The 26018-nt window shown below is 56.4% G+C and overlaps 1 protein-coding gene across 1 annotated transcript in view; it reads left to right on the forward strand.

The window, feature by feature from the left end:
* PIK3R3 (phosphoinositide-3-kinase regulatory subunit 3) overlaps window positions 1–26018 on the forward strand; it is a 67520-nt gene that overhangs the window by 8120 nt on the left and 33382 nt on the right. The window lies entirely within an intron of this gene.

The raw sequence follows: 26018 nt of genomic DNA on the forward strand, positions 1-26018 counted from the left end.
GGGGGGGGGGGGGGGGGGGGGAGAGGAATAAAAGAGCGCCAGAACCTAGCTAGTGACGTGAGATAGGGAGAGCGGCTAAAAATAACAGATCCCCGAAGGCACGGGGAGGAACATGACAGGGATCCACACTCCTGCCATCCCAGAAGGTGGCCTTGAGCCTCCCCAGCTGCTCTGCCCATAACGCAGCCCAGCCCAGTGAATCCGGAGCGGGGAAAAGCCCCCGAGATTTTTCGGGGAGGCAAGAGGTGCAGAGCCTTGCTCCCATCCTCAGCAGAGGACATGGGGGGTCCCTCAAGCACCCCTGGCACCCAGGCGGGAGGCAGCTGCTGCCTGACCCACTTGCAGGCAGCCGGCGGGCAGCGGGGATGCCGCTGGGAGACCCCAGGGGTGCTGCCTCCGCGGCTAATTTTAGCCCGTGTTCAATTAATCATGGAGCGGGAGGGGATCGCGGCAAGCCCAGCCTTTGCCAGTGCCTCTGCCAGCCCCCTGCCCGCCCCCTCCTCACCGCCGGGAGGGCTCGGAAGAGCTGGGGGTACCCTCACCCCCTAATTTTGGGCTGAGGAACTAGGTCTGACCCTGTGCCGCGGTCCCTCTCCTTCAGCCAGCTTTGGGCAGCTGGGGCAGCCCCAGGAATGATGTTCCACAGCCTAAGGACAGGGAGATGGGAGGTCTCCCTTGGCATCTCCTCGTGCCTCAGTTTCCCCTCCCGGCTGGCAGAGGTGGCCTTTGCTGGTGGGGTTTCTCCGGTTGCCCTACTGTTCCAGACAGGCATTTTCCCGGCACCAGGGATGTCCCCCTGGGGCAGGGAGCAGCAGAACCTCGATGGGGATGTTTTAGCCAGCCCAGAAATCCGCTGCTTGCCCCAGCAGCAGCCCCTTCCCTGGGTGTCACCAGCTCTCACCCCTTTCCATCCCCAAACTCTGCAGGTGGCCATGGCACAGCACTGCTGGGCAAAGCTGGGGCAGGAACTACTGCATTGCTCGGGAGACCAGCAGCTTCCCTGGCACGAGGAGGGACCCTGGCAATGCCACAGGGATACAGGGTGACAACCCTGCAGTCCCTCTCTCCCCATGGCAGCCGCAGCCCTGCTCCACCAGTTCTGAAGTCGAAACTGGTCCAGCCCTACCTACCCCGTGACTGGGAGAACGGCTCCCAACGGAAGCCGGGGCTCAGCTGGGATTGAAACCCTTTTCCTCCCAGCACCGCGTGGCCGGGGCTGATAAGGGGCTGGATAACCCCAAGCATTGTGTGTGCCGCCGGCCCGTGACCCGCCGGGGGGTTTGCTGCCGGAGAGGAAACGCCACCGCTCGGCCAGCCGGGATTGGGAAGGAGCCTCCATGCCTGCTGATGGTGGATCACTGGGGCTGCTCTCTGGGCAGTCGTCTTTTTGCCGGCATATGAAGTTTTGGGATGGCGCCGTCCGATCCTCACTGGTGCAAGCCCAGGCTGCTGTACTAGCATGTGCCAGCCAGCTCTTGGCTGTATTGTCGCCAAAAAAAAGGCCTGGAAAACCTGGGGGTTCAGGAAGGTTGTCTGGCACAGCCAGGGTTTGGTCTGCAGGGTTCGCAGGGCTCTCCGGACCAGGCTTTGCACCTGGGATGTCCCTGCCTGCTCCAGAGGGCAGCTCCTGGAGAACCAGGCTGGCTGAGCCATCCCTCCCCATCCCGGATGGAGCCACCAGCTTTGCTGTCACAGCCCGTCCAGGACTGGCTCGCTCCTCGCGCCGGCTGCTTGCCCAGCCAAACTGCAGGAGCACGCGTGCCAGCACACGTGTCCTCCCAAGCTCCTGCCCTCAGACGCTGTCTGGGCTGGTGTCACTCTTTCTGCTGCAGTGACTCTGGCTAAACACCACCGGCGGCTTCACAAAAGATGATGGGGAGGGTGACAAAGCGCCGGTCGCACCACCAGCCACAGCCGGTTTTCCAGCTTGGCACCAAAGCCAGTAGCATCCTCTCCTGTGCGGTGGCATTTCTGTCCCCTGCAGCCTGCCCGGCAGTGGATGGGCAGCGGCATCTCGCCCTGCTGCTCTTTCGGTCAGAATAGGCCAAAAAAGGGGGGCAGTGCTGCCCACGGGGAATTTCATGCTGGAGCAGGAAGCCTAAAGGGCGGCTGATCCCTCCGGGATCCCACCAGCACCCTTGGACCCTGCCTCCCTCGAGAGCATCCCGGCTCTGCTCCAAAGGGGTGGGAGAAGGCGGGATGTACTCACACACACACGAGGGGGTCTGGGGAAAGGCAGGATTTGTGCTTTCAGGAGGGAAAATGAGTCATGGGGTGGCGGGGGGGGGGATGGCAGGGCTGTGCCAGCGGCTGAGAGCGGGACCGGGGTAAGCGGGGGCTGTCGGCTGCGATCCGGGAGGTCAGGCAGAAACGCTCTCACAGGCCTTGCCTGGCTTTAAAATCTATTAACGTCATTTTGCCGTTGGAGCCGAGAGCCGCACAGGCAGCAGAAACGTTCGGGCACGGCTCAGATCAGAGCAGGATTTCAATTACAGTAATCAAAGGTGACACAGATAAGAAACCCCTGGTCTATGAAGCCGCGACAGCTGTCCTCTGGCTCCAACCGGCACCCATCCAGAGCAGCTCCATCAAAATCACTGAAGTGGTACTAGGGTAAAATTGGATTGTGAATCCATCTTCATCTGCTGTGGTGGAAAATGCTTTCCCTGCGCTCCTCGGGGGAAAAAAAGCCACCTTCTCAGGGGAGCAGCAAGGGAGGAAGGTGCCAGGCATGGAAGAGGGGACATTGTCCCCCAGTGAAGGGACTGATGGCTGCTGGTGGATGATGGATAATAATGCTTCCAGTGGGTGACCTGCTGTCTGTGCTGGTGGAGGCCATGTGGGACCATGGGGTGGACACACCAGGAGCGTGCCCACCCTTCCCACCGCCTGGGGAGGATGCTCATAGGGTGATGCTCAGGGAAAGCTGCCTTCTGCTCCGGCTTCTGCCACCACTTGAATGTGTCCCTGGTCAACATCCCCCACTCACTGCTTTTGTGCCCCATAATCTGGGGGTGCAAATCTTTCTTTTGGAGATTTAGCTGCTGTTTGAGCCCCCCTGCCTGCTGACAATGACCCCCTCACCCCACTTCCCCATGGAGCCACCCGTGACCAACACCACAGCCTTGTAGGACCTCGGATACGTCTGAGCCGTGGGGGGACCCCTGGGTCCCACATGCACAAAGGGGCCCTTTCTGCCCCCACCCCGGCACGGTGGGACCCGGCCAAAACACAGCAGCTCTTTCTGTGCCCGCTGGCCCTGCTCCAGCCTGGCCGGGTGTCAACCGCCTGGCCGTGGCGTGTCCCCCCCCGGTGCCCCCCCGGGGAGGACGAGCCCTCTCCTGAACACTGGGGGTTTGTGCGGGGCGGCAGGGCTGAATGGCGGGTCTGTGTGGCCGGGGCTGCCGGGCAGGGAGGGAAAGCGAGCCGCTTGCCTCATCTGTTTACCTGGAAGTGGAGATGGTGGCCAGGCCCGCCTGCTGCCGCGGCCGGCGCTTTCATGCCGGAGCTACCGGGATGGGGAGTGCCGCTCTGTGCCCGTCCCTGAGCAGCCCATGGCCTGCCAGCGATGGGGATGCAGGCAGGGACCTGGAGATGCTTCTCTCCCTCAACGTGTCCTCATGGTGCTGGACCCTCCTGTGTGCTGCAGCTGGAAATATGGAGCCTGGGGAGGGATGTGGGGATGGTGACGGGGCTCAGGCCATCAGAGGGGTGGGCAATGCTGCCGGTCATCCTCTGTCCTGCAGCATCACTCTGCCCCAGGGCTCTACAGGGTCCCCATGCCAGCTGGATCCCCATCCTGGCTGCGTGTCCACATACTGTCCGTGGGTCTCCATGCGTGTCCATGGGTCTCAATCCCTTGCGTCATGCCCCAGAACTGGCAGGGTCCCCTCCCCATCCTGGTGGTCCTTGTACCACCACCTGGGTCATCACCATGGCTGCCTGTCCCCAAACTGTTGGCGGTCTCCATCCTGGCTGCATGTCCCTGCACCTTCCTTAGCTCTCTACGCTGGCTGTGGGACCCCACGTCGGCTGTGGGTGTCTCTACCAGCTCTGTCCCCGTGCAGGCTGTGTTACCCTGCACCAGCAGTGTCCCCAAGCAGCTCCAGGAGAGCGGGGCCACCCATAGAAGTGGTGGGTTTTGTCCTCGTGTGAGCCAGGACTGACGGCCACAGGCGAGCTGCCAGGGAGTGACAGCAGATGATAGTGTCTTCGTTAGTGCCTGGATGCGTGGGGGTTAATGAAGCTGGCTCGCTGTCCCCAGAGTTCAGGTTGCCTTATCTGTGTGTATCTGTTCCTACCACGCTGCTGCTCCAGCAGCTCCCCGATGCCAGGCAGCTAATCCCAGAGGCTGCCAGATAGGGCAGGGACCGCTGCCTCCACCCACACTTCCACCCACACCCTGCCTGCCCCAGGGCCACCGAGCTGAGCCGTGACCCGTTCCTGCCCCCCAGGTCGGCTGAGGCTGCAGATAACCTGAGGCCCAGGGCAGAGGTGCAATGAGTTTGGTGTTCTCAGTCTCTGAGAGCGGTACGCGCAGTGTTAGGAGGGAAGAACTGGCACTGCCTCTTACCCTGACATCAAGAACCTTCCGGTTCTCCCAGCAAACCTGTGCCTGCCCAGTTCATCTCCATTCATCCTTTCCTTTAGCTGAAAGAGTTACTGGCCCCCATCGCCAGGGTTCGGGGACTACACCAAGTCTCTAGGAGCTCGTGGCCGTGCTTTGAGGTCGCCGAGCAGATTTTTCCATCTTTTGGATACTTGTGACATTTGGAGAGGAGTGTGGGTGGTGAAGGAGCTGGGGTACCCACAGAGGCTGGCATCTTACCGAGCAGCCTGGCACTGCATTGTCGCCAGGAGATGCAGGGCTGGGGTTAGGCCATTCAACCTCACACCACGCAGAGGTGGCTGCAGGATCCTTGCTGAGCATCCTCAGCTCTTCCCAAGTACCTGGAGGACTCTGGAGTCACAGCTGCCTGACCCTGGTGCTGTCTGCAGGGTGCCCTCCCACTGTCCTCTGGCACCCTTAATTTCTCCACCCTGCGTTGGCCCTTGATGCCCTAGGGCGGGAGAAGCATCCAAGGCTGTGCTTCAGCACCATCCCAAATTTCCAGCCTGGCACACACAGTGCCATGGCACTGCCTTTATTTTTTCAGCTGCTTCCCTGTTTTCTTTGCAATTGGGCTCTTTTGTTGGGTGACGGTGATCACAGAGGTTATTTGGGGAGGGCTCAGCATGTCGCTGAGCCAGCAGCTTGCAGCTTGGTGCCTAGACCCAGCACCTCGTGGTGGCCTGTCCTCTCGCGCACCCCACATCTCAGATGGCTCTGACCCTCTCTGGCCATGGCACAGGGGAAAAAACCCTCCCATTTGGGCTGGGGAGAGACCATTTGGCTCTGCACACCCCAAAGTCACCCTGGGGCCTTAAAGCCACCCATTCCCATAAACATGGACTGCCCAGACTGATGTCCCCGAGGTCACCAATGCCACTGGAGCTCTCTGGCTTCACAGTAAGATGGAGCCAAGCTCTCTGAGGCAAGCACCCAGCATCACTGGCACTGCTCTCATTCCAACGCTGGTGCCCCCAGCTCCCAGCCTGTGCTTCTCCAGAGCATCTTTCCTGTTGCCTCCCGTCCCTGCTACATTGGGATTCAAAGCTATGGGAAAGGTGGCCTGGAGAAGGCTTTGCAAGGTGTCACCAGGGAATGAAGGCGAAGGAAGCCCTCCCAGGGAAAAGAGTGGGGTCAGGAGAGCGTGAGCCCCCAGGACAGGGTTTTGAAGGACTGAAACACCCAGTGACAGAGTTTTGGTAATGCAAAAAGCACCAGCCCGAGCTGCCAGCCTTGCTGGGCCATCTCGGGAGAGATCATAACCATCGAGTGGCTGCACATTTCTGAGGGAAGCTCTGCTCCACAGCCTCCAACAGCTGTTTCTGCAAGAGCCTTAAATCAAAACATCTGGAGTGTTTCAGAAAGAGAAACCTGAGTGTTTTGGGGTCCAGAACAATTCAAAAGATCCAAGATAAATTCATGAGCCATCAGGCTTGACCTGAATCTGGTCTTTTCAGCGAGGAAGCCAAAAGCCCTCGTCCAAGTCGTTTCCTCCCAGCTTTTAGTGGGATTAGAACTGCAGTGTCCTGCGCTGGCAGGCGTCCCTCTGCGCCGAGCACATCCAGCCCCTGAAATCCCTTCGCCCTGGCCCCAGAGTCCATCTCGCCATCCCGACGCTTGCTGCTGCCATCGCTTCCAATTTAGACCTTCTTGTGGTGGTGGAGACCGATATAGAAGCACTTTGCAGGATGGTGCTTCCCTTCCCCGGGGAGCCGGTGCCGGCGCTTCGCTCTTCCCACTCGCCAGCTCCGAGGAAGACCGAGGAGCTTGAATTACTTTTTTCCAAGAAGGGTGGATTTGGTTTGCAGAAAGATAAGGGCTGGGGAGCAGTTGTTCCGCTCTGCTGAGCCTTTTGCCATCTGGAACAGCTTTTGGTTTCCTTCTGGATGCCTCTTCCGTGGCCTGTGTCAGCAGGGCTGGGAGAAGGACAAGGGCATCACTCAGACCCCCGAGGAAGGGGAAGGCTGAGGAGATGGAGCTGGGAGACATGCCTGTCCCCATGCATCCTCTTTGCAGGGGTGGGGGAAAGTCAGCCCAGGCAAGTGGAGAGCTGGTTTAGGGAAGGCCTCAGGGACAGGATTTAGTGGTGGACTTGGCAGTGCTAGGTTGGACCCGACGACCTTAAAGGTCTTTTCCAAACTAAATGGTTCTATGATTCTAAATCCCACTGTGCCGGTGGTGGAAGTCCTCTGGTCAGCCCTTCTGTGGGATGTGCCTGCTCTGCCTCAGCTGCTGCCTGCCCGTCCCCTCACCGGGGTGGTGGCCATGAGCCATGCAGCCACTGCTTCTCCATGCTGCAACCTCCAGCCCACGGGTGGGGAAATTCTCATCTCCTCCATCCTCCCTCTTTCCCTCCTGGGGAGAAAGGCAAAAGCAAAGAAGTCAATGCCAGGACTGGATCGCCCAGGGTCTAAAGGGAGTAGAGTTCTCCCCAAGGTGGAGAGTCTTGGGTGAGGTCCCAAGACCCCAGGTGAGGTCTCTGGTGTCTAGTAAGAGGTTGTGCTCCTGCAGCTACTTCGTCCTCAAGGAGGCCATAAAAGCATCTCTCAGTGCTCCCGCTGCCTGTTCCCATGAAAGCTAGGGAAGAAGTGGGGTCTATTGGACACAGTATTCCTCCCAGCTGGAAAACACCCTGCAGAGCTCCCCCATGGCCCTGCCCAGCTTTGAGCCGGTCGTATCTGCGCCACATGTCCGGGGTCCCCCTGGTCCCCCCTGTCTGCTCGGTGGCTCTGCGCCAAACATTTCCTATGGTGGTGGCTTTGATTTGGTGTCCCCAAGTCTGAAACCCGGCCGCTGCCCAGGCAGCCTGTACCGTCCTCAGCATCCAACATTTGAAACCACAACCTCTCGAAGAGCATCCTCCCCAGAGAGGCTGCTCTCTGCAATTAATCCGGGCATGGTTTATGCTAACGACTCTCCCCACTTTAAATTATAAATGGCCCTTGGCATGTGTGCACACAAACACACGTGCGCGTGCAGAGATCCTTTAAGGCCATCATTAGCTGTAATTAGCGGGATCTGTCACTCATCTTTGGCAGTTAACGATGAGCCCTGAGTCAGAGGAATCCGGCGGCAGATAAAATAAACACGATTTCAAACAGTTTGGAAATAACAAGCCCTCATTAATCAGACAAGCCCCAAAGGGAAGCGCTTGGAAAAGCGTCGGCTTCTTTGCCGTTGCCGCGAGCGGGGTTGGGTGGGCTCCCAGCCGGTCCCCGCTCTCCCCAAACTCCACTTGGGAGCAGGAGGCAGGATGCTTTCTTTCTTGGCTAACTCTGTGGCAGGGCTGAGGTGTCAGAGACAGTCGGCTGGAGCAAGAGGCCTAAGAGGTCTGAAAACTGATAAAACCCACCCAAAAGGGCTCCTGCGGGGCCCCTCTCCGGGTGAGAGAGCCAAGATATGGCCCTGAGGTGCAGGTGGGGGCAATGCTGGTGCCAGGGCTCAGCTCTGGGTACAGATGAAGCAGCTCTGGGGAAGGACATCCCATGGCCATTGCTCACCCCAAGACATGGAAGGCCACGGGAGCATCCCCAGGATCCAGCCGCACAGGGCAGAGCAAGATTTGGGGAAGGGGCTGGGTATGAGGGACGTTTCCTAGGGAGCAGGGAGAGCTGGGGAGGTTTCTAGCTGTCACAGCTGCAGCTAAATCACAGCAAATAGGAGGGGAATGGGACACACGAGGCTGGATTATATTACAAAGGAGCAGTCCATCATGGGGTATTTAAAATAATCCGCTTAGATGCACAGTAGCAGATTTGGAGTGCTAAGGGAATTGAAGGCGCTGTGGCTTTGCAAGGCTGGATCAGATCTAGTTAAGATGCCACTTAGGACAGTACATCCCATTCTGCCTTGCTGCCTCAGGGGACAGGCACATGGCACCCGCAGCCCCTGCAAGGCCAGCCCCATCCCATCAAGGAGAAACCCAAGGTGACACTGACTGTGTTGGGATGGGTGACAATGTCCCGTGGCACCTCCCTGGGACAAGTAGCAGGTTTGGGTGCTGCCAGCCCCAGAGTATGGAGCCATGGGCTGGATTAGGCTAAGCCTTTCGAGGGGTGAAGGAGGTGTAACTAGTGCTTGAGGTCCAGGGGACACTGGTGTAACTCAGTTGCACCTTCATGCCAAAGCCAGTTGCCCGGCAAAAGAGCTCAGACCAGGGGATGCCCAGGAGGGAGCTGTACCCACACTGCCAAGGGATGGGAACCTCCTCTAAGGGCATCCATGTGGCATTTTCAGCTCAGCCAGGGCTGAGGACCTGGCATGGCATTCCCAGCAGGCTGTGACATGTTGCCACAGGGTCTTGCACGGGGTTCTTGGTACCTTCTTGAGGTTGGGGGGAGCTAGGGCTGCTCTGAGGACAGGTGGTCCCATCTGCAGGGATGCTAGCCAGGCTGCTCCACCCCTGCGTGGGCTTGCAAGCTGGTGGCTGCAGAGTTGGGTGGCTCCTAATGTCATGATCATCTGCTGGGGACTAGGGTCAGTGTGGGGTCTGCATGGGTAGAAGCATGGGCTGTGTGAGCACCCCTGAGCATCCTCACACCACTCCTCTGCGATCGCCTGAAAGCTAAGTCCCAGGGAAGCCAGCTCAGCCTGAGAGAGGGATTGCATCCCAGAGACTTCATCCTGGGCAAGCATTCTCCCAAAAAGAGCATCTTTCCAAAAGCAGTTGGTTTCCACCTCGGGCTAGTACCTCCAGGCTGCTCTGATCCCCAGAGGTTCAGCCCTCGGTGGCCCCGTAGAGCCAGATCCAGCAGCAGCCTCTTGGCGCCAGGCAGCGTTGCCGGAGATGACCCCGGCATGGAGCTCACCATCACTCTGCCCATCCCTTTGCTCCTTTGCAGGAGGGCAGGGCCCAGGAACATGCCCACAAAATCCAAGGCCGCATGTCAGATTAGGCCACGGGACTGCCTGCCCCTCTCCTTGCCCTTAAGATGTGCCCTCTGTCCCCCCCTGACCCCGCTGTAGTGCCGCGCTCAACTGCAAGTGCTCGCTCCTGCAGGTTTAACCACTGTCCCCAGCTCCCCTGAGCATTAATCCAAGAGAGGATTAAGGTTAACAAGCTCCTGGAGCCACCCAGCCCTCATGCATCCCTCATGCATCCCACTCCGTCCTGGTCCCAGAGAGGGCATGGTGCCCCACTGTCCCCCTGGGACTTGCTGCTGTCCCCCTCGAGCCCCCCAACTTCTCCTCCACCAGCATGCATCTCACTGGGGTTGTGTGGAGACATGCTTATCTCCCTGAACTGGGGACCATGGGCTATCCCTGGGGCTTTGGGGTCTTCCAAGCCTCTCTGAGCATCTTCCCACTGCTCCCTGCAAGCCCTGGGGTGGGGACTGGGGAAGTTATTAGCTTCTCCCCCCACTTCTCCCCTGTCCCCTGGGCTCTGTGCTCCAGGTTGCTCATTCCTAGATAGCTCTGGGTTTGTGATGAGTAGTTTAAATGCATGGAAAGTACCTTAATCCCTGGTAAGCCCCTGATCCCTGCTTGCCTCGTGCTCCCCTTGAGAGCCCCCCACTCCAGCCATAATCCCTAGGGACAGGTCATCTGTGCACCCTCCAGCCCTGGTGACAAAGGACCCTCTCCAGGGCACCCACGAGCTCCTGGGCCTGGCATGCTGGCTCTGGTTAGCCTTGCCCAGCGAGTCCTCTGTCACTTGCATGGAATGGTGAGGACAAGGCCCCTAGAGATGCTCCTGCCATGGTGTGGGATGGCCAGGGCAGGGAAGGTCACAGGTGGAGCTGCCACCCTTCTGCACCCACTTCGGTGCCACCAACTCAGGAATAGGGGTTTTTAGAGAGAGCCAGAGAACTGTTACCTATTTTTAGATAGTTACGATTTTTTTTTTCACTTCTTTTTGGGTTCCTTTATGCTTCACAGTGAGCAGAGTCCCCAGTCTCCCAGTCCCCGTCCTCCCCAACCCCTACCCCATCCCATCCAAGGGCACTCCCCAGGACATAGAAGTGGAGGAACACTGGTTTGTGGGGTGAAAGAGGGTCCGGCTCTGTGCCCAGCCCCATTTCCCCAATGCCAACAGCTTCTGCTGCCTTCACCTGCCCTGACCCGTGGCCCCACAAGCTGTAATCCCCCTCCTGCTGCACCCGCAGGATCAGAGGCTGCCAGTGCCAAACCCATCCCAGTGAGAAGAGGGCACCAGGGAGGTGGTATTAGACCCTAATGACACCCCAGGAAGAGGAGGAGGAGGGTGACAGGCTCTCCCTAGCCTCTTGGGTCTCTAAATAGGCAAAAGGAAAAATCCCTGTTTGCAGAAGTGTCTCCTATATTTATAAGAAGCAAAGACAATGCTGGGATAGAAGCTGAGCTGAGCTTTTAACCAGCCAGATTACACTTAGCAGGAGCATTTACCTCTGCCTCTAATCCGCCTGCCACAAAGACTTGCTAACTCCTTCCCGGATTTAATTGGAAGGCTTGAACTCTTCCTGCAGAGGAGAGAGTTAAGCCCGAGCTGGTGCTGGAAGGACCACGAGGACTGGGGTCAGCATTCCCCTCCACCCCAGGCACATCAGTTTTGGGATGGACGTTTTAGCCCCAGACTCTTTCTCTCTGGCAAGCCAGCCCTGCAGGCAGGATGGGCAGGAGAGGGACAGGCAACAGGCATTGGGACCCCTTTGGTCCCTGGGAGCTCAGTGCTGGTGGCTTCAAAATCAGAGCAAAAAAATTTGGACATTTCTGAGCAAAAAAAAAAAAATAATAAAAAAAATCACTGCTTCTTAAACACAGAGCAGAAGTGAGAGCTCTGAAGGAGCCACCTGGCAGGCGCAGCCCCTTTTGTTTTCAGCTGGATTTCTTGCAAGAACAGAAAACATTCACAGCCGGCGCTGGGTGGCTGGGACAGGCAGTGAGGGGAGGCTGTTGCAGGATATGGCTGTGCTCCTGACACCCATGGCCGGTGTACCCTGGCTCCCCTGGCTCCCCCACCCCAGGGCAGCCACATCCTCCATCCCCTCCATCAGGCCCATCGGTCCTCAAGAGCCCAGGGCACTGATGCCCATTGGTGAATACTGGCATCAATGAGTGTTCCCTCACAGGGTGCTTCACCTCCACACCAGGGAGGGGAGAGACAAAAATCACCCCCCCAGTGCTAAGGTTTGCAGGCTGAGGTGGGAAGGAAGCATGAAGGAAGTTTCGAGCCTCCGGTGCTGCTCAGGCCAGGGTGACACGGGTGGCCACCACGCTGTCGCCACCGTGCCGTCGCCCCATCTCCTCGCACAAAGGACGGAAGCTGAGCGAGCCGGGGGTTTCCCGGGGGTGTCGGGGGTTTCCCGGGGGTTTCCTGGGGGTTTCCCAGGGGTTTCCCGGGGGTCACCCAGGGCCGAGTCGGCTGCTGGCCCAGCCTCTGCGTGCCTTCGCTGAGCTGTTCAAGTGGTTTCTGCCACAGCTGGGCCTTTCCCTGCCTTTCGTCTGTCGGCACAGCCAGCTGCCCCAGTGCCACCACGCTGGAACCAGTGAGGGGCTGGGGGCTCCCCTAGGCATGGCAGCAACTGTAGCTGCTCCATCTCAGGGTTAATGTTCACAGCATCGCTGTCAAGCCTTCTGCTGGTTGGCAGAAAGCCCCTGGCAAGAGAAGAATCCACCTCACGTGTTTCCAAACTCGGTGCTGGGACCTGTGTCTTGGGGCAAATGGTGGCTTTGGCCACAGGATCCCAGCAGGGACCATGTGCATAGGGCTGGGGTGGCAGGTAGGGCTCCCCTCCAGTGCCGTTCTTCAGCCTCCTGCATGCCAGCTTGCAGAAATCACCTGAAATCCTATATCAAAGGTGCCTCTAGCACCTTGAAGGCATCTAGGCAGGTTTCAGGCTCACCTCCTATGTTCAGTCCTGTGGTGGGTGAGCTCCACAAACACAGGAGGACACTCATGCTAGGATGGGGGCTGTTGCTGGAGAACAAGAAAGCGTGATTTGGTCACCAAAGCTTTTGGGTGAAGATACATCCTCTTGGGACTGCCACCTTCCCAGTTGAAGCACAGGGCTCCTGCCTCTGTCACCTGGCACAGGGCTGAGAAGTGATGCCCACGGGCAGTGGTGGGACCCTCCTCTCTGAACCCACACAGAGTCTCTGAACATCAGAAACTCTGGTTGTGCTCTGCCATCCCTGCCAGCCACTGGCTCCCCCAAAACCTCCTCCCAGGGGAAAAAGCCTCCTGAATTTCCCCTTGGAAATCAGCAGCACTGCATGCTGGGGTAGTGGGAGGGGAAGGGGAGGCCACTGCTGGACCACAGGTCAGAACAGACAGCCAGGTTTCCTTCCTCGCTGAATTCATAGTGACCTAGCCCTGGTGCGAGCGGAAAATCCCTAATGATGGGCTCCGTGTCCATGCCACAGCATCCCACCCCTGCAGCAGCATCCCCCCTTTCAGTTCCTCCTCCCACTCCCAAGTGAATGTGCCCCAAGGGGTCAAATACACAGACGGGGTGGGAGGGGGGCTCCAACTGGGGCCAAATGGTTGCGTTTTGAGGCTATGAGGTGGCAAGTGAATCTGTGCCACCAGGCTGTGAAGAGCAGGACCTGGCTATGGAGAGAAGCAGGTCTGTAGGAAGGAGAGTGGTATCCTTTGCCCAGCCATGGGACACCCCCTCTACGCACACCCTGCTCCCCTGCCCAGCCCTGGCAGGGCTGGCACCTCTGGGTGCAGCTCTATGGGATCCAGAGTGGGGGACAGGGACCTCAGAAATGGTGAGAACTTGGAGGAGCTGAGGAGCCCACCCCATCTTTTGCAACTCGGATTCCTCACCTGCTGCCTCCCTGACAAGCAGCCCCCCAGATTTCAATGCCTTCACCCTAAAAAGCAGCAGCAGCGGCCTCTGGGAAATGCTTTTCCCAGATGCCGGGGCAGGTGGTCAGGGCTGCAGAGCCCCCCCACCCCACCCCAGTCCCCTCCTCGAGCCTGCCGGGCAGGGGGCCAGCTGGGCTCCCTTTCGGCTGGTATGTTCACCACAAGTTATAGGTGGCCCGGCTGCCGCTGACAGTAAATCTGAGTAAGTTGGTTTGGGCAGAGCATTAGAAGTCCCGCCGGCAGCAAACCGGCCGTATCCGACGGGCACAATCATCTGCCGCGGGTGTCTCCTGTTCCCAGCTCCCTTGGCTTTTCCCAGCACCGACCCGCCGCGCGTCAGCCCCCGTCATTGGCGTGAAGCCGCTTTCCCAGGGCTTCCCCCACCTTCCCGGAGGCAGCTGATGTCTCGGGAAGAGGAGCCGTGTCTGTCGTCATCCCCCTCCCCATCTTTGCTTTGGCTCTGAGAGACAGGAAAGCCGCCGAGGAAGGATGCTGGGGCACTCGGTTCTTACCAGCACGGTCCCACAAACCACCACCCAGCCGCCCTCCCGCCGTGTCTTTCTCACATCGTTGCTCTCTGGTTGCGATCTCCAGCTGATTTTTCTGCTTTCTTGGGTGAATGTGAAAACGTTGCCCCTGTGGTGGCCAGTGGATGAACCTGAAGCACCACCCAAGCATTGCTTTAAGGGCTTAAGTGGAATTTATGGGGTGAAGGTGCCTGGTCCGGCATCTCTTCATGGATGGGTAACTCCAAGCATTGGGAAAAGGCAGGATTTGGCTTAACCAGAAGAGTTTCTCTGAGCCCTCGGGATCACCTTTTGGATTTTTCTCTCCCTGACCCCACGGAATTCCTCCCTACCCACTTGCTAAGTGAAAACCACTGAGGGTCTCGTGATGGGTGCCTGGGAGGCTTGGGGCTGCAAGGACTGTCCCACACCTCACTCCATGCTTGCACCCCGAGTCCAGAGGAAGGTGAGGTAGATGCTGGCAGAGACTGAGCCCCGTTTGTTGAATAACCAAGAAGCAGAATGCAAGCAAGGCACTAGATCACCCAAGGATAGATCTCCTCCCAGATGCTGAGCCCTGCCACCCCTGTCCCAGCAACCCGGGGACATTGCCCCAGAGCAGCTCTGCTAGCCCTGTAGCACCTTCTACATTTGTCCCAACCCTTCCCGGCACGGGAAAGGATGCAGAGCAGACACAGGCAAGGGATTTTCCAGGGTGAGAACTTGCTCGTGGTCTGTTTTTTCAGAAGCAGGCTGCAAGCTCGTGAATCAGAGGTATTTTTCAAGTTGTTTCCTGCAGTGAAAGCGATCAAATAATTGTTTATACACCCATCTGGCCCAGCGGCTCATGCTCACGGAGCAGAAACTTGCTGTCAAGGCTGCTGGGACGTGGTTCCCCTGTGATGCTGAGGAATCTTTTTAAGAGAAAGATGTTGAGGTTGCAGGTGCCTTTCAAGGCAGAGCTACGCCACAGTCCAGGCACACTGCCGGCTGGTCACCAGGCTGGATTCGTGCTGCCTTTCTCTCTGTGGCCAGGCTGGATTCGTGCTGCCTTTCTCTCTGTGGAGCCGCAGGAGGGTTGTACCTGGCAGCAGGCCTTCTCCTGTTCCACTTGCCCAAGATGGTGCCCCCATCATCTTCTCCACCCCTTGTCCTCCCCTTCCCCCTCCCACCAGTTTGCAACCCCACAGCCTATTCCTGGCTCTTCCCACCTCCCCACACTCCCCGTGCTGGAGCAGGTGTCTGGAACAACCCTGCTGCTCCAAGGGAGGATGGAGAACGTGCATCCCCATGGGAAAGTCAGTCTTTCACAGTGGCAGTGTCCTCCAGCCCCCAAAAGTGATGGTGACACTACCATTCCTATTCAGACCAACCATTTTTTCAGGCATATGTAACCCCTTCTAATGTGTTTTTCTCTCTCCTTTGGGGTTGGAATTATTCTGGCTTTGTGCAAAAACCAACTCTGAAGTGCTCGGGGACTGGAAACCTCCCATTATACTTTTGAAAAATAATATTAATCTTCTCTCTCTTTTTATGAAGAGCTGTCTCCCCAGTGGCTAAGGACTGGAGGTAGGCATTTGATGTGGAAATAGCCCCTCCTGAAAGAGCCCTTTTGATGTTTGATTTTCACGGGGCCAACTCCAAACCAATTGTGGGGGGCACCGGGTGCTGTCAGGGCTGAGCCCCAAAGGGTGCTTAGGAAGGATGCAGAGAACAGGGGATACGCTGCCAGACCCTTATCCTGCCTGCCTGCCATTTCTCCAAGCAACAGGCAGGTGTTTCCAGGCTTTCAAAGACAACAAAACCAGAGGGATTTCCATTCATGAAAACTGGCCTTGGCCTGACTCAGCTGCAGGAGGGAAGGCGGGTGCCCAGCCTGCAGTGAGTCATGGTGACAGATGCAGCTCTCGGCCATCCGTGCTGCCTTCCCTCCCGCAGCACGGTGGCACTGAGCCCTGTGGTCCCATAAGCGTGGCTGTGCTGGTCCTGCCATTGTCTTCCGCACCAGCCATGCCCAGATCCCTGCACTGACACAGCAGGAGCCCGTGGCTCTGGCTGGGAGACACTGACTCTTCCTAAGAGCAGGTCTTTGCCCAGGGCAAGAGAGACCTGGCATCTCCCCACCAACCACAGAGAACTGAGGGGAGCACAAGAAGCAGAATTTAGCCTCAGCTACAGGAAGGCAATGGGCAAAGGGAAGGAGAGGACACGTTGGCTGATCCCATCACTCACCACGCTCCCCAAAACGCCTGTGCTGAAACCCATGGCCATGGGGCTGGGGCATGAGGATGATGTGCCTGAGCTCGGTGTGTGTGGAGGTGGGGGCAGGTTAGCTGGAGTGCTGCAGACCCAGACAGCATCCCCAGGTGACAGCATCCCCAGGCGACAGCATCCCCAGGCGACAGCATCCCCAGGTGACAGCATCCCCATCCTTGCTGCCGGGACACGGGGGACGGTGAAGTGGATACTCACTGTGGGACTGAGACACCGTCTTGGGGTGCCTCTGGTGGCAGGGAGCCTGGTCACCTGTTTGCTTCTTCTAGTCTGATATTGATCCTACCTCCTTATTGAGTGGGTTTAGTACCCACCAGCTTTGCCTCCCCTAGTGCAGCAGCAAACTTTCCTCTCCTCCCCCTGCCTCTCCCCCTCCTACTGTTTTCTCTCATTTAATTCCTCAAAGCACTTTTAAGAGGCCGTTCCAGCTGGGAGGTATCGCCGAAAACAAAGTCGCATTGTGTACGTTCGGGCAAAGCAAGATAAGAGCTTCCAGGCGGCGGGGCAGCAAAGGTGGCTTCTTCAGGTGCTGGCAGCTCTCACAGAGGGCGCAGTGTTTGGGATGTGTTAACCCACGGGACGGGATTTGCATAGGTACAATACCCCCCTTCACTTTCTGGCAGGTTCTTGGCCTGGAAACCGTGGCATTAAACCTCAGACCAGCGTGTCGGCCCCGGTGATCAGCATCACGCTATTTACTTTGTCTCTCCCTTTTCTGTTGGGAGACAATACGCATTTTATGCTTTGTCAGCAGAAGGCAGGGCGAGAGCTCACCCTTGAGGGCATCCCGCTCCTCCCGGGAGCTGCAGGCACCCAGCACCCCGTTGAGAGCTCCCGTCCCGCGCGGGTTGGTGGCACTGAGAAACAAAAGTTTCTCCGCTTTGGTCTCTGCCAACCTACGTGTTGTTAAAGAGGCTTGGCCGCCTTTTTACCCAAAAGCTTTGTCCCCGGTAAAATCTGAAGACGTTGCAAGTTCTGTTTGATCCTCAAGGGACGGAAGAGCTGCCGGACATCTGGAAATCCTGGATGCAAGCGCCATGGAGGCACAGCTCAGCCCCAAGGCACGTGCTTAGGAAGACCAACGCTCCCAGGAGGCAGGGGTCCAGCCACACATGTGCTGCACAGCCCCTCCACGCACTGGAAGTAAAGCTGATGCCTTCCAAATGCTCTGGATTTGTTGCATGTTTAGGGGACATCTGCACGGCACAGGCACTGATGGGCTCGGGCTTCCAGCAAAATGGCTGAAGGATTTACCTGGTGTGCTGGGAATCATAGAATCATGGCATGGTTAGAGTTGGAAGGGACCTTAAAGATTATCGTGTTCCAACCCCCCTGCCATGGGCAGGGACACCTCCCACCAGAGCAGGTTGCTCAAAGCCCCATCCAGCCTGGCCTTGAACCCTACCAGGGATAGGACATCCACAGCTTCTCTGGGCAACCTGTTCCAGTGTCTCACCACCCTCACAGGAAAGAATTTCATTCTGGTATCTAATCTTAATGTCCCCTCTTCCAATTTAAAACCATTAGCCCTTGTCCTGTCACTCCACTTCCTGACAAAGAGTCCTTCCCCCTCTCTCCTGTAGGCTCCCTTCAGATGTTGGAAGGCTGCTAGGAGGTCTCCCCACAGCCTTCTCTTCTCCAGGCTGAACAACCCCAGCTCTCTCAGCCTGTCTTCATAGGAGAGGTGCTCCAGCTCTCTGATCATCTTTGTGGCCCTCCTCTGGACCCGTTCCAACACATCCATGTCCTTTCTATGTTGAGGACTCCAGAGCTGGACACAGGACTCCAGGTGGGGTGTCACCAAAGCAGAGTAGAGGGGCAGAATCTGGGCTTCATTCTGCGGTGGGTCATCTGCAGGCATGTGCCCACCAACAGCTGTGCCACTGCAGCCGGGACTTAGTGAATCTGTAAAATTTGGGGGTTTGATGGTGATAAAGTCCCACCTGGTGGTTTGCAGGGACGAGGGAGGTGTTTTCCTGCTTAGAGGATGCCTAGGACTCCACAGGGCTTGTGTGGCAGCAGAGACATGGAGTGAGCTCTCGGTGCCCTAAAGTCCCACCTGTCCTCGAGAAAATTAATATCCTTCTCTTGGGAACCCAGCGCTATTCAACCAAATTCCCGCTTCGGGTTTGGAAATCTTCAGCAGGGAAAGAACTTTAACGCAAAGGACAGACAAAAAATGGTCTTAAAGAAGCTGATGCCCAAGCCACCTTTGCTCAAGCCCTCCCTGCCCACCGCTTTGGCTGGACGAGGAAGGCATCACATTCACGTGCTGGTTCTTAAATAATTACCCTACGCAGCCCTGTTTGTTTTATTTCCCCGTTTAGCGTCCAGAGGCTGTTCTTCTTGCGCTTATTTACTGTAAAGCAAAGAAAGCCAGGGAAAATGATCTCCAAAGCAAATAGAGCCATGTTTCCATTTGGGAAAACTTAGAGGGAAAGCGCATGTAGCTAAGCAACAACGCATGATGGTAAATGGGTCGTTTTCCAAGGCATGAATTGCATGTGGATAACTACAAGGAAAACAACCCCGGCCAACACGCTGCCGATGTTTGGATTCTTGGCCTAAGCAATTAATAAGAAATGAGATGACTTTTCAATACCTCTGAGAGCTCCCTGGGTTGTTACGGGGTGGGTTTTTTTCTCCTGCTCTCGATCTCCACCCAAAACCTTGGGTGGGAGTCTCCGTTACCGCGGCTGGGCAGAGCTCGGAGTGCAGATGCGTCGCACCAAGGTTCCCTGCCATGGATCAACTCCACCGCATCCCAGGGCAAGGGATGGGGACAAGGGAGTCCCATGGCAGAACTGGGGACTCAGCCATGAGAAACCTTCCTTCTGTTTAGGGCCGGAGTAAAGCCACCGTTTGCTTGTGCATTAGCACTGAAGCTTGATCTCAACCTTCCCCCAGCAGTTCATAGGGATGGCTTTGCTCACTTACCCTCCCGGTGAAACTAGATAATCTCCACTGCAAGAAAAATAGGTTGTTTTCTTACCATTCTTAACATGTTATGGATATTTGAGGGTACTAGTCCTAGGATAACACTAGTTATTGGGTCGTAAAATCATTTGGAAAGCCAGGAATGGGAGAGTTTGCTGGAAGATAAACAGATGAGGTCACATTTGGTTGGGGGAGTAACATCCACATCACGTAGCTGCTGCGTCAGGGGTGACAGCTCAGCCGTGGGCAAAGGATTAGAGAACCCTTCAGCTCGGGAAACTATTGCGTTGGGGTTTTCTTTTCCTAATAATAACAACAAATCTACGGAGTTCCAGCTTTGCATTTGCAGAAGTGACAGCTCATCCGGGCTTCTCCAGAATTCCTCTTCCCTGGAATGGTGCCACCTTCAAATCAGCCTGAAGGTCACCAAGTGGGGTGGCAGCAGTGCAGGGATGAGACCTTGCTTTTCCTAGACGTGCCGTTGATTTCCTCTTCCTGCCGCTTGCATCACTGGCTGTGATCAAAACATAGACTGCCATGTTTATTAAAAAGAGAGTCATTGCAGGAAGGTACTGGGATTATTTCTTTCCTCCATGAATAAAGTTCTACAGTTCCTCCTAAATTCAGACCTGAGGAATTTACAGAGTGGTTATTGTACATTCCTTGGGAAAAAAAAAAATATCTGAGCAAGGAGTTACAGTGCATTAAAGCAATGAATAGAGGAAGTGAAAAATATTTTAAATTCCTATACAGTGTTACATTTCCAAAATGTCCTGGTTTAGGACATTAGCACTGGGGGGGGACACGGGGACGGGACTTTCTTCTCTCTCTTTATTCCCCCTCTAATTTCTCTGAACTTGTTACAAGTCTCCTTCCATTTTGTTCACCAATTTCCAAGCGACTAACTAGAGAGAGGCCTGGAACAATGACAGAGATGCCAAGTGCACAAAGGGGCCGGAGTGTGGTCCGATAATTCTGTAATTGGAGCCGCTCGAGGCGAAATCTTTTTTTCAAGCCAGTGTAAATGGGGATCGCTGAAACCTTTAACAATCGGTCTGTCAGGCTGCTTCTTTAATGGATTGCTCTGTTTAACTCTCTCTGTTTGTCACTGGCAAGATGACAAGAGAAATTAGTGTACTGGAAAATATAAGGTAACTGGCAGCTCCCCAGCCCGGTTCCACGGCCCCGCAGACCCCGGGGTGCTGCAGCGCCGGAGCCTGGCTCACCGGCTGCTCTGCTGCCTCCATGGAGGAGGAGGAGGAGGAGGAGGCTTCCGAGGGGTAGGAAGACCTGTAAAAAATCCCCACGGCTCCGGGACTGACATAGTGAAGAGTACGTGGGGAGAAGGGGTTGCCCCCAAAGCTATGGGGTCTCTGAAGCACCGTGCACAGCTGGGATCGGGGTGGGGAGAACACCTAAGCGTCCTCCCAAGGCCAAGTCGCAAATCATCCATCAGCTGCAAACCGGCTTCGTCTTCTGCTTTTACACCACGGAGACTTCTTTTTTTGTTGTTTTCTTAAGTGCTCAGCGTTAATGTCAGTCTTCGGGGGCGTCGGGTGTAGGGTGGGAGCACTCGCCATCAGAGAAGACGCTTCCCGTGCGAGTGTGAGCGCGCGTGAACACGCGTGAGTGCGTGCAAGCGTGCGCGGCTCTGGGGATGCTTCGACACCTCCATTGTTCGCAGCCAGCCTCTGAAATTTGGCAGCGACGATGCCCCAAGGCTAGAGATGTACCTTTCGCTTTTCCCATGAAATTCCATTCTGGTTTGGCTGAGTTATTAAAAAAAAAAAAAAAAAAAAAAAATTAAAAAAACCCACATTTCCCTTCTGCTGCCTGCATTCCTCAGGAAAACTTTGGCAGCCTGTCAAAACAATAACTGAACGTGAACTTTCTAAAGAGCTGGCCCGGTGCTGTCTGCCAAAGCAGCAATTCAGCACAGCTCAGCGCAGCGTGTCCTTTCCCTCACCCCCCCTCTGCCCACCCCCTCGCAGCACACCCGTCCCCGGGCACCCTTCGGCGTAGATGTGTCCACCCTGGACACCCGTGGGCAGAGCACGGGGTTGGTACACGCTGCCAGGCTGCAAAAGCCACACACACCTCCTCTCCCCGCGCAGGAAAGTGGCTTTCCGCTTCCAGCCCGACCATTAATCCTGAGATTTTTTGGGGCAGAAACCTGGGGAGCAGTGAGGAAAGGCCAGTCCACACCTTGCTGAGGAAAACGTTAGGTCCAGCTGCAATAACCGACATTGTAGACATTTCTTTAAAAGCTCTTATTCTTTTTTTTTTTCTTCTTCTTTTAAACGTTATTTCCTACACTAAAAGAATGTTGTTTACAGTGCAAAGCCAAGTGCTTTTAAGTTAGGAAATGCCTAATGTATGATTCCTCGCAAGCTCGACTCTGCGTGCACGCATTCTGCTGCGACCTTTACGTACGTGAGCCCCCTGTTCCGACCCCTTTCCTCGTCACGTGGACACGGGAGGGAAGAGGGCACGAGCCACTCCGACAGCTGTAAATAAGACACTTCCTAACAATGAAGTGTTTCATTTGAATGTTTTTGCAGACCGCATATTATTCTTTAATACAGGTTTTTTAATGCAATGTGTAATTTTCAAACCAAAGCACCCGACTTGGGCACACTTGCCAGAGTTTTTCCTCACCACAGAAATGCGGCCGCATCTGGGGTGGAGCGAGGCAACTGTTTTTGCAGCCTATTAGGACATAAAATGACTCTGAAGAGGAGAGGAGGCAGCACGGTCCTTGTTAAAAGCACCCACTACGTTTCACATGAAGGTGCAGGAGGATGCAGGGAGGGAAACTGCTGCTATTTCAGCCCAACGGGGTTTAATACTCTTAATCTGGTGGCAAATATTTTGTGGTCCTGGAGTATTTTCTGGGCTCAGATTGTACAGTTGAAGGGAAAGATGGTGCTTGCACCATCCCCGTGCTGCCAGAAAGACAGGATGAACCTCCTGCCAGCAAGCCCCAGGTTTAGCTTGCAGCGCGCTGAGCAGCGCTGAGGCCCCAGAGGCAGCGTCTGAGCCAAAGAAGACTAACCCTCCTGCCTTCCCTCATCTCCTCGTCACCAGGAGGTGAGAAACAGGCAGGAATAATCCGTTAACTAAATCAAACTGCCGCGACTGGTTGTTCTCGTGCTGTTACTTGCAAGATGCGGCCACCCCTGTGGGAAGCTGGCCACCAGTTATGGCAAATACTCCACAAATCCCCATGTCTGCGCAGCGCAAGGCTAGTAATTTCGTGTAGCATTTACTGCCGGCCGGGGAGTCGTCCTTTCTGACGTGAACGCTGCTCTGCCTTCTACAAGCTCCCCTCTGGCAGGCCCTGAGCTTGTGCTAACAGTGAAGCTAATATTTGGATCTCGGGAGTGGCCAGGAGACTCCAGCCTGCCCCAAAAATCTCTCATCATTTTAGTGCCTTTGGCTGGCAGCGCTGTGGATTCAGCCCCCCTCCCTCCTCCACCCCTCCAACTATAAAAGCCTGTTGTGGCCTACATTCAGCTGTCGGATATCACATTATCATGGCTCGGCAAAGAGGAAACCAAGCAGTTTGGCACAAATGGCTTTTCTGTGTTCAGTCTGTTCCAGCGCGGGTCCGTTCGGCTCCTCCTAAAGCACATGGAAGCGCTCAAAACTTCAATATTTAATCTTGCCTTGAAATGCAAATTGTTCGGATCCAAGGAAATGAAAGCCAGCGAGCGCGCGGCCGTCGATGCGGGGACATCGGGGAGGCAGCAGGCGCCGTGCTCGCCTCTCGCTTCTCAGCCTCCCTCAGCGGCAGGGGGTGGCACAGGGCAGCAGGGGCTGCCCCTCTCTGCCTGGCGTGGGGTACTGGGACCCTTTTTCGGGCTCTGTGCCCGCTGGTCAAGCATTGCCGTTATCCCTGTTATTTTATTTCAGTGTTTGAATGTAGCTTTTCCCAACTCGGGGTGGATCCAGCGCTCAGCCAGACCTTGAGCATCCCCGAGTACTTGGCGTGCTCCCGATTTTGTTTCTGTTCTGCGAGGACGCTGCCGTGACACCGGATGCCCAGACTTTGTGCCAATGGAGGACAGACACACGGGCAAAGGCTATTTTGCAGCGTGTAAGGCAGCACATGTGCCTCCTTCCCCCCTCTCCCCCCGGCACACACACGCACACGCACACAGCCGCTCACCCCGATTGTGTGGTAGGAAAGGGAGCGCCCCATGCGTGCGTGTTGGGAGCCAAGTAATCCTGGATATATTATAAGCACAGTTTTGAGAAATAAAAACACATTAATATTCTGTTCTCTCAAGGCATTATCCTACTGTTTACCATTACACACAATCCTTTGCCTTAAATTGCATCTTTGATTAAAGCAGCAATGAGAGAAACCAGTGCTAATAACAAAATGTATTCTGCTTTAAATCACTAAAGTGAAAACATCAATAAGCTGTAACCATCAGTGCCGCCATGAAAATGAAGGCAACCACCATGGGAAACAGCAAGGATGAAATCCACTTTGCCAGCATAAAAGCCAAGTAATTAGGTCTTATGTGGGTGGAACTTATAATGAGGTGCAGGAAGGGGGAAAATGAATTTCAACCCGAGCCTGCCTCCTCCTCCCCCCACCGCCAGAGCTGCTAATCTTAAGTTTGGGGGCCACGGTAAGGATGGCAGCCCCATTTCTCAGCCCCACAGGGTCTGCAAAGCAGCATCCGAGTCTTCACCCAGCACCCACTGCTCAACCCTCATGGAGCTGCTCTGCAGCTCTGCCCCCTGCACCATTGATGGGCAACCATGGTTTGTACCCAAGGTACCAACCTAAATTTCACTGAGGGAGAAGGGTGCGCTTCCAAGGAGAGCATTTCACTTCAAGCAAGCTCAAGCCCAAGCAATTTAATTTAAAAATTAGAAAAAGGACTCGTATCTGGTTATCACGGATTAATCAGAGTTTGTGGACGGGGATATAAAATTAATTTATCGACAGCGAGTTATTTGAATCAAAGCCCTGTGCTCCTCCGCAGCTGTCCATCCCTCAAGGCGCTCTGCTACTGGAGCACCGCCGCTCTCAATTGCTTGCCGTGGAACTTGTGACAAACCAGTAAACTTCAGATCCTCTGCGCCCAGCTCTTCCCACATACTCTTAAGCTGGGTACAGGCGTTCAGTTATTCAACGTTGCAGCCACCCTCCGGTTCACCGGAGCCAGGAGGATGTTTTCAGGAGCTTTCTACCTAGCACTAGAGCAGGAGAAATTATTCATAACTTATTCTTCCATGCTTTATAGTGCAAATAAAGAGGACAACTTCAGTGCTGGGTTTTCTAACGTTCCCTGACGTCTCCATAGTGGCTCAACGTGCTTGTCTGTCCTTGTGCTTGTGACACTGGTTGGAAGTCTCCAGAAAGGGCTTTTCCTCAATTTCTCAAGAGCTGTCACTTTGCCTTTATTTAAGGATGCTTCGGCAGACTAAGACTGAGGCTGACTGCCGAGCTGGCAGCATTTCTGCCACCCGGCGGTGCTTGTGGGCTGTGGGCTCAGGGTCTGGCCATCGGGACATGGCTGGCAGGCAGGCTGAGGTTCAGTTTCATCTGCATTTGCAGCACCAATATATCCCAAAGCTTGTGAAAGGCAGCCATCTGGTTTGATGTCTTTTCCTCTGCATTTTTCCCCTGGTTATGTTGCTAGAAAGAGCATTGGGTTTCCCCAGGGGTCACATTCTAGTTAGTGGACAATGATGATGCGCAGGTTCTTACTTGGGATACACAGCAGGCTGCTGCCAGGGTCCTGCAGAAGTAAGGCAGGTGAGGAGAGACCATGTTTCTAGCAGCAGCAGGGCAGGCAGCTGGGGGTGATGCAGTGCGGTTGGCCAGCCCAGGCCCCAGCCAGAGATGAGGACAGCGTCTCTACCCGCAAATGGCCTCCAGGGCCTGGGCCGCGGCCCTCTCCCACAGACCCCATGCCCAAACCGGGGGCCGGCCCTGGCTGGAGGGCAGCAGGTAGGCCCAGAGCTGCGGGGCACCGGCCCGGGAGGGTGTGTATCCCCCGCCGTTGGTGTGGGCAGGCGGCGTTCTCCCACCGGTGGCGTTCGGGAGGCCGCAGGGGCCGGCCCGAGGGCTGCCCCGGCCGGGTGCAGGGCCGGGGGGCGCCCGCCATCCCCCTCAGCCCCGTCCCCCCTCTCCGCCTCAGCGCTCGCCTTTCTTTGTCCCGCTTAGTAACCGGGGCCCCCAGCCAATCGCCATCGAGCCGGCCGGCTTCGCCGCCAGCTGATTGGTTGTGCGGTCCGGAGCCCTCTGCCAATCCCGGCGCTCTCTGCTCCCTCAGACAAAGGCAGCAGCTCTGGCAACGGGGCTCGACTCCCCCCGCCCCCCTGCGCGTGCTCCGCGGCAGCGGCCCCTTGGCGACAGGCCAGCCGAGGGACCTACCACCGCCCCTGCTCGCCTCAGAACGGGGGGGGCGGGTGGGGGTGTCGCTAGGAAAACGCGGCGGGACTGGCGGCCGAAGTGGCGAAAGGCAGCCGGGGAGAAGTTAGAAAAGTGGGGAAATAGATTTTTATTGTTTTTTGTGCCAAGCTTTTCTTCTGGAAAGCAGAGGGGCCCTTCCCCCTTTCTCCTTCGTTTGCTTACCCCCCTCCTCTGCCTTGTGGAAGCGCCCGCTCGCACGCCCCAAACCCCCCTCCGCGCCGTCTTCCTGGAAGGGGTTAAAAAGCCGGCACGAAGCCCCGCCCCGCCGGGGGGGCGTGGCCTCGTCCCGGGCAAGAGGCGGTTGGCGACGGTTGGGCCCCTCAGAGCCTCTTAAAATGAAACCGAGCGGGGCCGGCGGCGCCGCAGAGAGACCGGGGCTGACACCGGCCGGAGCCGACACCGGCAGTGCGGGGCTGACAGCCGGGCAGGGTGGGCGACGCAACCGCCGCCGCGGGCTGCCCT

The sequence above is a fragment of the Calidris pugnax genome, unplaced genomic scaffold (assembly GCF_001431845.1).
Source record: "Calidris pugnax isolate Ruff unplaced genomic scaffold, ASM143184v1 scaffold18, whole genome shotgun sequence".
Classification (NCBI taxonomy): Eukaryota; Metazoa; Chordata; class Aves; order Charadriiformes; family Scolopacidae; genus Calidris; species Calidris pugnax.